Here is a 12,018-nt window from a genome sequence, read left to right on the forward strand (position 1 = left end):
ACTTCAGCCAACAATTTCATCTTTGATGAGATTTTGTAATTAGTTGAATTCATCTTTGTTGAGCTGAATTACATCTGAAAATTTTCCTGTTGCCCATTTAGCTCCCTTACGAAATTGTGGTATTCACCACAAATTACTTTAATGTACCTAGAGTCGTATGCGGCAGACAGTACACACGGCAAGAGAAACATCGCAGGCAATTAAAAAATAAGCAGAATCCTCCAAATCAGTTGCAAATGCAGAGCGTACTTGGGCCAACCATTCCATCCCTGATGAGATTTTGTTAGTTGAATTCATCTTTGTTCAGCTTTAGTACATCTGAAATTTTTCCGGTTGCCCATTTAGCTCCCATACTAAATTGTGGTATTCACTGCAAATTACTTTCATGTACCTACAGTCATTTGCGGCAGACAGTAGGCCTATTCATGGCAACAGAAACATCGCAGGCAATTAAAAGGGTAAGCACAATCCTCAGAATCAGTTGCAAATGCAGAGCGTAATTCAGCCCACAATTTCATCCTTGATGAGATTTTGTAAGTAGTTGAATTCATCCTTGTTCAGCACAAGTATATATGAAATTTTTCAGGTTGCCCATTTAGCTCCCTTACTAAATTGTGGTATTCACCGCAAATTACTTTCATGTACCTACAGTCATTTGGGGCAGACTGAAACTGAAACATCGCAGGTAATTAAAAGATAAGCAGAATCCTCCAAATCGGTTGCAAATGCAGAGCGTAATTCAACCAACAATTTCATCCTTGATGAGATTTTGTAAGTGGATAAATTCATATTTTTTCAGCTGAAGTACATCTGAAAATTTTCCGGTTGCCCATTTAGCTCCCTTACTAAATTGTGGTATTCGCCGCAAATTACTTTAATGTACCTAGAGTCGTTTGCGGCAGACAGTACTCATGGCAACAGAAACATCGCAGGCAATTAAAAGATAAGCAGAATCCTCCGAATCAGTTGCAAATGCAGAGCATACCTCGGCCAATATTTTCATCATGCTGAGATTTTGTAAGTAGCTGAATTCATCTTTCTTCAGTAGAAGTACATCTGAAATTTTTCCGGTTGCCCATTTAGCTATCTTACTAAATTGTGGCATTCGCCGCAAATTACTTTCATGTACCTAGAGTCGTTTACGGCAGACAATACTCATGGTAAAAGAAACATCACAGGCAATTAAAAGATAATCAGAATCCTCCGATTCAGTTGCAAATGCAGAGCGTACTTCAGCCAACAATTTCATCCTTGATGAGATTTTGTTAGTTGAATTCATCTTTGTTCAGCTGAAGTACATCTGAAATATTTCCTGTTGCCCATTTAGCTCCCTTACTAAATTGTGGTATTCACCGCAAATTACTTTCATGTACCTACAGTCGTTTGCGGCAGACAGTACTCACGACAACAGAAACATTGCAGGCAATTAAAAGATAAGCAGAATCCTCCGAATCAGTTGCAAATGCAGAACATATATCTGCCAACAATATCATCCTTGATGAGATTTTGTAAGTAGTTGAATTCATCTTTGTTCAGCTTTAGTACATCTGAAATTTTTCCAGTTGCCCATTTAGCCCCCTTACTAAAATGTGGTATTGACCGCAAATTACTTTCATGTACCTACAGTCGTTAGCGGCACACAGTATTCATGGCAACAGAAACATCGCAGGCAATTAAATGATAATCAGAATCCTCCGAATCAGTTGCAGAGTGTACTTCAGCCAACAATTTCATCCTTGAGGAGACATTGTAAGTAGTTGAATTCATCTTTGTTCAGCTGAAGTACATCTGAAATATTTCCGGTTGCCCATTTAGCTCCCTTACTAAATTGTGGTATTCACCGCAAATTATTTTCATGTACCTACAGTCATTTGGGGCAGAGAGTACTCATGGCAACAGAAATATTCCAGGCAATTAAAAGATAAGCAGAATCCTCCGGATCAGTTGCAAATGCAGAGCGTACATCTGCCAACAATTTCATCCTTGATGAGGTTTTGCAAGTAGATGAATTCATATTTGTTCAGCTTTAGTACATCTGAAATTTTTCCGGTTGCCCATTTAGCTCCCTTACTAAATTGTGGTATTTACTGATAATTACTTTCATGTACCTACAGTCGTTTGCGGCAGACAGTACTAATAGCAATAGAAACATCGCAGGCAATTAAAAGATAATCAGAATCCTCCGAATCAGTTGCAAACGCAGAGCATACTTCGGCGAACAATTTCATCCTTGATGAGATTTTGTAAGTAGTTGAATTCATCTTTGTTGAGCTGAAGTACATCTGAAATTTTTCCGGTTGACCACTTAGCCCCTTTACTAAATTGGGGTATTCACTGCAAATTACTTTCATGTACCTACAGTCGTTTGCGGCACACAGTATTCGTGGTAACAGAAACATCGCAGGCAATTTACAGATAATCAGAATCCTCCGAATCAGTTGCAGAGCGTACTTCAGCTAACAATTTCATCCTTGAGGAGATTTTGTAAGTAGTTGAATTCATCTTTGTTCAGCTGAAGTACATCTGAAATTTTTCCGGCTGCCCATTTAGCTCCCTTAGTAAATTGTGGTATTTACAGCAAATTACTTTCATGTACCTACAGTCGTTTGTGGCAGGCAGTACTCATGGCAACAGAAACATCGCAGGCAATTAAAAGATAAGCAGAATGCTCTGAATCAGTTGCAAATGCAGAGTGTACTTCGGCCAACAACTTCATCCTTGATGATTTTTTTTTTTTTTTTTTTGCTAGTTGCTTTTTATGTGGCACCGACACAGCTACGTCTTACGGCGAAGATGGGACAGGAAAGAGCTAGGAGTGGGAAGGAAGCGGCCGTGGCCTTAATTAAGGTACAGCCGCAGCATTTGCCTGGTGTGAAAATGGGAAACCACGGAAAATCATTTTCAGGGCTGCCGACAGTGGGGTTCGAACCTACTATCTCCCGAATACTGGATACTGGCCGCACTTAAGCGACAGCAGCTATCGAGCTCGATCATCCTTGATGAGATTTTGTAAGTAGTTGAATTCATCTTTGTTCAGCTGAAGTACATCGGAATTTTTTCCGGTTGCCCATTAGCTCCCTTACTAAATTGTGGTATTCACTGCAAATTACTTTCATGTACATACAGTCGTTTGTGGCAGACAGTACTCATGGCAAGAGAAACATCGCAGGCAATTAAAAGATAAGCAGAATCTTCCGTATCAGTTGCAAATGCAGAGCGTACTTGGGCCAACAATTTCATCCTTGATGAGATTTTGTAAGTAGCTGAATTCACCTTTGTTCAGCTGAAGTACATCTGAACTTTTCCGGTTGCTCATTTAGCTCTCCTACTGAATTGTGGTATTCACCCCAAATTACTTTCATGAACCAACAGTCGTTCCCGGCAGACAGTACTCATGGCAAGAGAAACATCGCAGGCAATTAACAGATAATCAGATTCCTCCAAAACTGTTGCAAATGCAGAGCATACTACAGCCAATTATTTCATCCTTCACGAGATTTTGTAAGTTGTTGAATTCATCCTTGTTCAGCTCAAGTATATCTGAAATTTTTCTGGTTGCCCATTTAGCTCCCTTACTAAATTGTGGTATTCACCGCAAATTACTTTCATGTACCTACAGTCATTCGGGGCAGAGAGTACTCATGGCAACTGAAACATCGCAGGCAATTAAAAGATAAGCAGAATCCTCCGAATCAGTTGCAAATGCAGAGCGTACTTCAGCCAACAATTTCATCCTTGAGGAGATTTTGTAATTAGTTGAATTCATCTTTGTTCAGTTGAAGAACGTCTGAAATTTTTCTGGTTGCCCATTTAGCTCCCTTACTAAATTGTGGTATTCACCGCAAATTACTTTCATGTACCTACAGTCGTTTGCGGCAGACAGTACCCATGGCAACAGAAACATTGCAGGCAGTTAAAAGATAAGCAGAATCCTCCGGATCAGTTGCAAATGCAGAGCGTACATCTGCCAACAATTTCATCCTTGATGAGGTTTTGTAAGTAGATGAATTCATCTTTGTTCAGCTTTAGTACATCTGAAATTTTTCCGGTTGCCCATTTAGCTCCCTTACTAAATTGTGGTATTTACTGATAATTACTTTCACGTACCTACAGTCGTTTGCGGCAGACAGTACTAATAGCAACAGAAACATCGCAGGCAATTAAAAGATAAGCAGAATCCTCCGAATCAGTTGCAAATGCAGAGCATACTTCGGCCAACAATTTCATCCTTGATGAGATTTTGTAAGTAGTTGAATTCATCTTTGTTGAGCTGAAGTACATCGGAATTTTTTCCGGTTGCCCATTTAGCCCCCTTACTAAATTGTGGTATTCACCGCAAATTACTTTCATGTACCTACAGTCGTTTGCGGCACACAGTATTTATGGTAACAGAAACATCGCAGGCAATAACAGATAATCAGAATCCTCCGAATCAGTTGCAGAGCGCACTTCAGCCAACAATTTCATCCTTGAGGAGATTTTGAAGTAGTTGAATTCATCTTTGTTCAGCTGAAGTAAATCTGAAATATTTCCGGCTGCCCATTTACCTCCCTTACTAAATTGTGGTATTCACCGCAAATTACTTTCATGTACCTACAGTCGTTTGTGGCAGACAGTACTCATGGCAAGAGAAACATCGCAGGCAATTAAAAGATAAGCAGAATCTTCCGTATCAGTTGCAAATGCAGAGCGTACTTCGGCCAACAATTTCATCCTTGATGAGATTTTGTAAGTAGTTGAATTCATCTTTGTTCAGCTCAAGTACATCTGAAATTTTTCCGGTTGACCATTTAGCTCCCTTACTAATTGTGGTATTTACCGCAAATTACTTTCATGTACCTACAGTCGTTTGCGGCAGACAGTACTCATGGCAACAGAAACATCGCAGTAATTAAAAGATAAGCAGAATGCTCCGAATCAGTTGCAAATGCAGAGCATACTTCGGCCAACAATTTCATCCTTGAGGAGATTCTGTAAGTAGTTGAATTCATCTTTGTTCAGCTGAAGTACATCTTAAATTTTTCCGGTTGTCCATTTAGCTCCCTTACTAAATTGTGGTATTTACTGCAAATTACTTTCATGTACCTACAGTCGTTTGTGGCAGACAGTACTCATGGCAACAGAAACATCGCAGGCAATTAAAAGATAATCAGAATCCGATGAACTGGATGTACTATAGTAGCTTGCCATCGGACGAAGTATACTGAGTTCTGTGAACGTGAGGACTGTGTGTTTCCTGTCTTTATACCGCATGCAGTTACATCATCAACCTGACCACCACGCCGACTCAGCACAGAGAGAGTTCAGTGAAGTGACAGTAGTGTGTTTTCGCCCTTATGCACACACATTAATAGGCTAACAGCTAATGCAATCCCAACTATTATGAAACTGCACTGTTTCACTGATCACAATCACAAGTGATAATAACAATATTCATGAAAACAAATAAACAATGCACTCCCGAATTTCTCTTTCCTTGCTCAGATTTCAAACCATGACAACGTTTTTAACAATTTGATCACACTACAAATAGTGCCGCCACGTTATGGTTACATTTTAAATGTTTATTTTAGCTTCTTTATAGAACTGAATTGTTTAAATAGTCACTATTATGGAATTCATTGTTTTGTGAAATGTTTTATAATTAATCTCTAACGACAGTTAATATAAGACGTGGGGGGAAAGGCCTAGGTACATTGCAAAGTGTTGCCGACGTGCTGAAGGCTCCGCCGTTCTGCACTTACACCCGCCTGCGCTCTTCCTTCCACTTACAAGGCGATATCGTTCTTCCAGGCTCCTCCCGCTCCCGTACCCCGCACACTTACTAAACTCTAGGAACCTAGTGATGGCTCTGCCGGACAGACCATACTAACCTAGGAAACCATACACCCGCCTGCACTCTTTCTTCCCCTGACAAGCCCACATCATTCTTCCAGGCTCCTCCCGCACTCCGCACAATTGCAAAGTGTGGGACCTGCTCAGGGCTCTGCTGCCACAGTCCGAACGCCTCACGACTAAAGAGAAAACATGGAGCGTGCTGGACAGTGGCCACGGTCTGAAACCCGTTGCCATTTTCTTGAAAATAGAAAAGCAAAATGTTTACAGCTGAAATAATAAAGATAACATTGTATAACTGAACAGCACACCACTATAAGTTCGACTTTGCTACATTTGCCCATCTCTTTATGTAGTAGTAGTAGTAGTAGTAGTAGTAGTAGTAGTAGTAGTAGTAGTAGTAGTAGTAGTATTTATTCATTCATCATGTCGTTTACATATTTACAGGACTCTGTTTTATATATGCATAACTCTTTTAATAACATTATTACTTGAGAAATATTAATCTTGTAACTAAACCACATATATTACGTAAGTAGTAGTATTATTATTAACATATTAATACTTAAAATAAATTGAACTTGTAACTATCTCTTGCACATATTAAATAGATTATTATTATTATTATTATTATTATTATTATTATTATTATTATTATTATTATTATTATTATTATTATTATACAAAATCACACCAACCTCAACAGAGTCGAGTAGATATCAGTAAAATACCACGTAAGGTGAAACCTTGTGTGTGGTAATTTAGAATATTAATTATATAGAGAGCAATATATATTAAAATGATACCTGAAGTACGAGTATGGGTATGAGTGAATGACGGATATGATCAACAGCACATGGTGGAGCATTGAATAGAAATTGGATATGGTGACGTGATATTCTCATTTGGTTATTTCTTCCATAACAGTTTTATTATCCCTAACAAAGGATTTAAGACACTTCAGACTCATTTTCTGACCTAATGAAGTAGTTTGTAAAGAACCGGGAAGGGCATTAAAGAATTTTGGAATGAAGTACAAGAAATTGCGCTTTGTTATGCTAAGTTTGGGTTTGTATAACATACAACGGTGGTACATCTTACTGCGTGTTGAATATTCATGTTTAATGTTATCAATTATATTTTTGTTTTTGTTAATATATTTGTATATTTCAAGGGCATAGAGCTGTTTTACATTAAATATATTTGCTTCAGCACATAATTGACTACTTGGGTATAATCTTCCTTTCTGATACATTATTCGTAATATAAGGTTTTGAACAACCTGTATTTTATTGATTACATTTTTGTAGGCTCCTCCCCATGCCAAAATTCCGTAGCTAAGAATAGACTGAACTAAAGCGTAATAAACCTCTCTTAACAATTTCATACTGGATATGTATTTTAAATTGTGAAATATATAAACAGTTCTTCTGATTTTCTTTCTTAAATCGGTAATGTGACTTTTCCATTTCATGTTCGAATCAATTAATAATCCCAAATACTTAACATTACTTACTTTATAAATTTTGTAGCAGTTACAATTAAATTTACAGTTCATGCTGTGTACAATTAATTCATTAAAATCGTTTTGTCTATCTGTTACAGAAAAATTCATAAATTTTGTTTTTTTAATGTTTAGAAATAATTCATTATTATCTAACCATGCTTTAAGCAGTGCTCGAGTTGCTCTCTGTCTGACGAGATTCCAGCTATCACCCTCAACATAAATGACTGTATCATCTGCATATGTTACGATGTGCGTATGTTCGGCATTTGCTATTGTTTTCTCTAGATCTTTAATAAATAGAATAAACAATAAAGGACCTAATACTGTGCCTTGTGGGACACCCTTTATTATCCTCATCGGTGTGCTTAGATGTTGATTAATTTTGACATACTGTACTCGATCTGTCAAGTAACTCTCAGGCAAATCCAGCACATTGCCCCTAAAGCCGTATTTTTCCAATTTCTGGAGGAGCAAGCGATGTGACACACTATCGAATGACTTTTCAAGGTCGAGAAATATCCCCGTGGAGAGCAGAGAAGAATTAAGATTTTCGTATATTCTCTTTGTTAAGGCGGATATAGCATCAGTTGTTCCGAGATTTTTAATGAATCCAAACTGTCTGGGAGAAAGTATTTGGTGTTTTTCTAAAAATTGGTAAATATTGTTCTTTAAGCATTTCTCGAATATTTTTGATATTGTTGTAGTTATCGAAATGGGTCTGTAATTTCTAATGTCATAAATATTTCCAGACTTGTGAAAAGGTTTTACTAGTGTTGTTTTAAGCTGTTTTGGAAAGTAACCTAAGGTGAAGGAATCATTGATAATATTCAGCAACGGTTCCTTTAGTGACTCTATATTTTCTTTAATAATTCAATCCGAAATATTGTCTATTCCTACAGCTTTGTTTTCATGTACTTCACTCAAACATCTCTTCAGATCGTATTCTGTTACCGGTGCAAGGAAGCAAGTATGAGGGTTGCGAGCGATATTTAATGTGGAGTCGGAAATCTGTTTGTGATGCTTTGCTTTCTCAGTGGTTTCGTTAATGAAATAATTGTTAAATTTATTAGAAATATTTATGTCATCTTTCCAGATTTCACCTTTATATCTGATTTCCTTGATTTCTTCTTTTCTAACTGACCTTTGTGTTATTTCATTGACTATGCTCCAGACCTTACCCCGGTTATTTGAATTGCGATTGATCAGATTCCTATAGTACTCAGTTTTTGTTTTCATAATTAGATCATTTAGTTTGTTCCTGTACTTTCTGTACTGAAAACGGTGGTGGGGCGGCGCCCGAAAGCCCTTAATGCACGAACTGCCACTGGTTTCCTCTTACCCAAACAAGACAACAAAACCCTTTGGCTTTCTCATGAGTTTTCTCTGGTAGAATGAGCAGACAGGAAGCAAGATAATGAAATGATACAGTAAGGAGACTGTGTGATCTTATTATGACATTGGGCATTATATTCCATTTAAGTTCAAACTGAAATATTCTGTGACTTATGATCACATTACACTCGCTTCTTTCACAATATGGTAACTATGTTAATAACATTGAAGTTTAATCGTGTCATCTTTTCTTCATACATTCATACTGGTTGGGTTGACACTGAAGAAACAATTGTTGTCACCCATATTCACCTGAAACAAAATGAAAAAGAAAGATATGTTAATAAGGCTGGTGAAGATGAGCATCCAAAGTCTGAAAGTCAAGTGAGATCCTTGTCTGAATATTAGGCCCTCCTGTTCTGCACAAAGCTTAACTTCTTCCACACTAATATGTATGGAATACAGTTTCAGAAATCATAATATTCATATGTCTCATCCCCCAACTTAACCACTTTATAGTAGGATTGAGCTTCAAAAACAGAAAACCTATTCCTAAGTAATAAATTGTACAGACAACTTTCACACTACCAATAATTTTATTACGGTTCAATGTACAGCATGTTCATAATCTTTTCATTATTTCACAGTCACTAGTCAGCATGATTATGAAGTTAATATGTACACAAGAACTTTCCTTCTGTTTTATTTCACTGCTACCAGTAGTTGATAAGTTGCATACTGCATATCTATATTTAGAAAATATGTTATATGGACATGTGTCCAGAAATGCTTTCTTTCCATGTTACAACTCACTTTCCACAATTATTTCCATATTAGTCAGAGGCAGAATAGAAAGCCTTGGAGCAAGTGCAAACACTGTGGGCAAGGCAAATGTTGCACCTCCATAATGACCCAGTGTTATCTGCAATTGTGTTATTAAGGTATGGAAATGTATGAGTCTGGTTACAGAAATAATTTTTCTTAAGTTGCTGCCAAGGATTGTGCTTAGTCTTGAAGTACTGAAGATAAATTGGTATTGTTGCTGGACCTTAAGTCATCCTCTGTGTACTTGTGTTAATGCATGGCCGTCTTCATAACAGGCCGGAGTGTATGATTAGCAAAACTGTCTACGAGCGGCTGTGGGGGTCAGTTGGAAATGAACAATTATTACCTCTTACCCAAACAAGACAACAAAACCCTTGGCTTTATCACGAGTTTTCTCTGGTAGAATTAGCAGACAAGAAGCAAGATACTGAAATGATACAGTAAAGAGACTGTGTGATCTTATTAACACTAGAATGGCTGCGAATCTTACCTTCCGAAAACAGTGGTAAAGGTTCATTTTGACCCATCATAAGAAATGCTTGGAAATATTCAAATTAGAGCTCAATAAGAGATGTATTTTCTTGTACTGTGTTTCCACAAATTTACTTTATACACAAAGACCTGACTTTAGTGTATGGACCTTTTATATTACTAATTGACACATGAATAATCACAAACAACTGCATCGTGTTTCTGTTTCTCTACGGAGTTTTCACAAAATTAACCAAGTAAGCACCTTTTGTTAGTCAGTCGTCCATTTTGCAACAATTATACATTATCAGAAATATATTAAGGAAATTAAAAACAACCTAAACACATTTTGCACATACAACTTCTACTGTTTGTGCACATTTTTTGCACACTGCTTTGAGGCACTTGCCGCAGGCATTGCTAGACTTGTTGCCTTTACACAGACCAACTTAGCACTTCTTCCGCTTTTTAGATGGACATGGTCCTACAACCTCCTCATACTAATAATTTAACTAATTTTTAAATTTTTTCATCCCCACCTAAGTGGACTTTCCGAAAACAAAAAAAATGGTGTTTCTTTATTTTTAAAGGACGTTCCACTCACCAATTTTTACATCTGTAACCTTCAGTTCTTGAGATCATTATCCTGATAAAAAGTATTCAACCCACTTTTCAGTCTTTCTATCCACCCCCACTCCTAACAAGTGTTTTTTCCATAAACAAAAAAAATACATTTTTCTTATTTTTGAAAGACATTAAAAATACCAGTTTTCACTTCTGTAACATGTTAAGTTCTTGAGATATATTGTAGATATGCTCATTCTAAAAATTCACCCCCTTGTTTAGTTCCCATTAAGTGGATGTTCCGAATAATATGATCACTGTCTCTTTACTTTTAAAGGAGATTCCAAATACCAGTTTTTACGTCTGTAATATGTTACGTTTTTGAGATATACTGTAGATATAGTCCTTCTAAAAATTCACCTCATTTGTTACTCCTATTCACCCCACCATTTATTGGATTTTCCCAAAACAAAAAAAATACATGTTTCTTTACTTTTAAAGGAGATTCCAAATACCAATTTTCATGTCTGTAACATCTTCAGTTTTTTAGATATAAGTATCCTCATAAAAGGTATTTAAACCACATTTCACCTTTTTCCACCCCCCTTAATTGGATTTTCATAAAACAAAAAATATATATTTCTCTATTTTTAAAAGAGCATATACCGACTTTTTCGTCTGTCAGCTTTCAAGTTTTTGATATACAGATATACTCATTTAAAAAATTCACCCCCCTTTTCACCCCTTTAGCGACGGAATATCCAAAAATCTTCCCTTAGTGCCTACACTCTAATATAAATATATCCTCGAAATTTCATTACATTATGACCAGTAGTTTAGGCTCGGCAATGGTCGGTCGATCGGTCAGTCAGTCAGGACATTATTGTATATATTGAGCCCGCATAATCGGGGTCATCATTTAATCATGATTTGTGATATGAAAGAATATATGGTACATTTATTGAAATGCAGAATTTAGTTGACAATATTTCATCTGTGTAGTGTTGAAATACGAGCTAAGTACACGACAGACTGGAGCCTGAAGGATTAGCTTGTCACAACAGCATAGAGCTGCCACACGGCAGGGGGCCTATTAATTTAGCGATCAGGAGATACGTATGTCCACAAATATATTTCGTACAATAAGAGAAAGGCAAGCCAGAGACAATAGAATGTTGCAACACGAGCGCTGCGCTGGGATATTTCGGGTGAGCACAAGCTTTCTGCTACGTCACGGATTCTCGGAATCAGAGAGTGGAAAATTGCAGTGTTTCTACGGAAATCGTTGGCTAAAGTTGTTGCACGTGAAAATTCAAACCGACCGCGCACTTGTGGACCAATCACGAAAATTTAGTTGGCGATTCAGGAATACCACCTTGAAAGATCGGGGTGAAATAATAAAGTTAGCTACGAAAGTAATCATAAATAAATTATTGCAGTTATATGGATCAACTTAAGAAACGTTTTATATGTCATACGTGGAA

General features: G+C 37.1%; 1 protein-coding gene across 1 annotated transcript in view; it reads right to left on the reverse strand.

The window, feature by feature from the left end:
- Positions 1–6,887: 6,887 nt before the first annotated feature.
- LOC136863212 (G patch domain-containing protein 11) overlaps positions 6,888–12,018 on the reverse strand; it is a 247,143-nt gene continuing 242,012 nt past the window's right edge. Inside the window, exon 6 of the mRNA XM_067139581.2 lies at positions 6,888–8,986. The gene's annotated coding sequence lies outside the window, so the exon portion shown is untranslated. The remainder of the gene's footprint in view (positions 8,987–12,018) is intronic.

Source organism: Anabrus simplex, chromosome 2, assembly GCF_040414725.1.
Source record: "Anabrus simplex isolate iqAnaSimp1 chromosome 2, ASM4041472v1, whole genome shotgun sequence".
NCBI classification, from domain to species: Eukaryota; Metazoa; Arthropoda; class Insecta; order Orthoptera; family Tettigoniidae; genus Anabrus; species Anabrus simplex.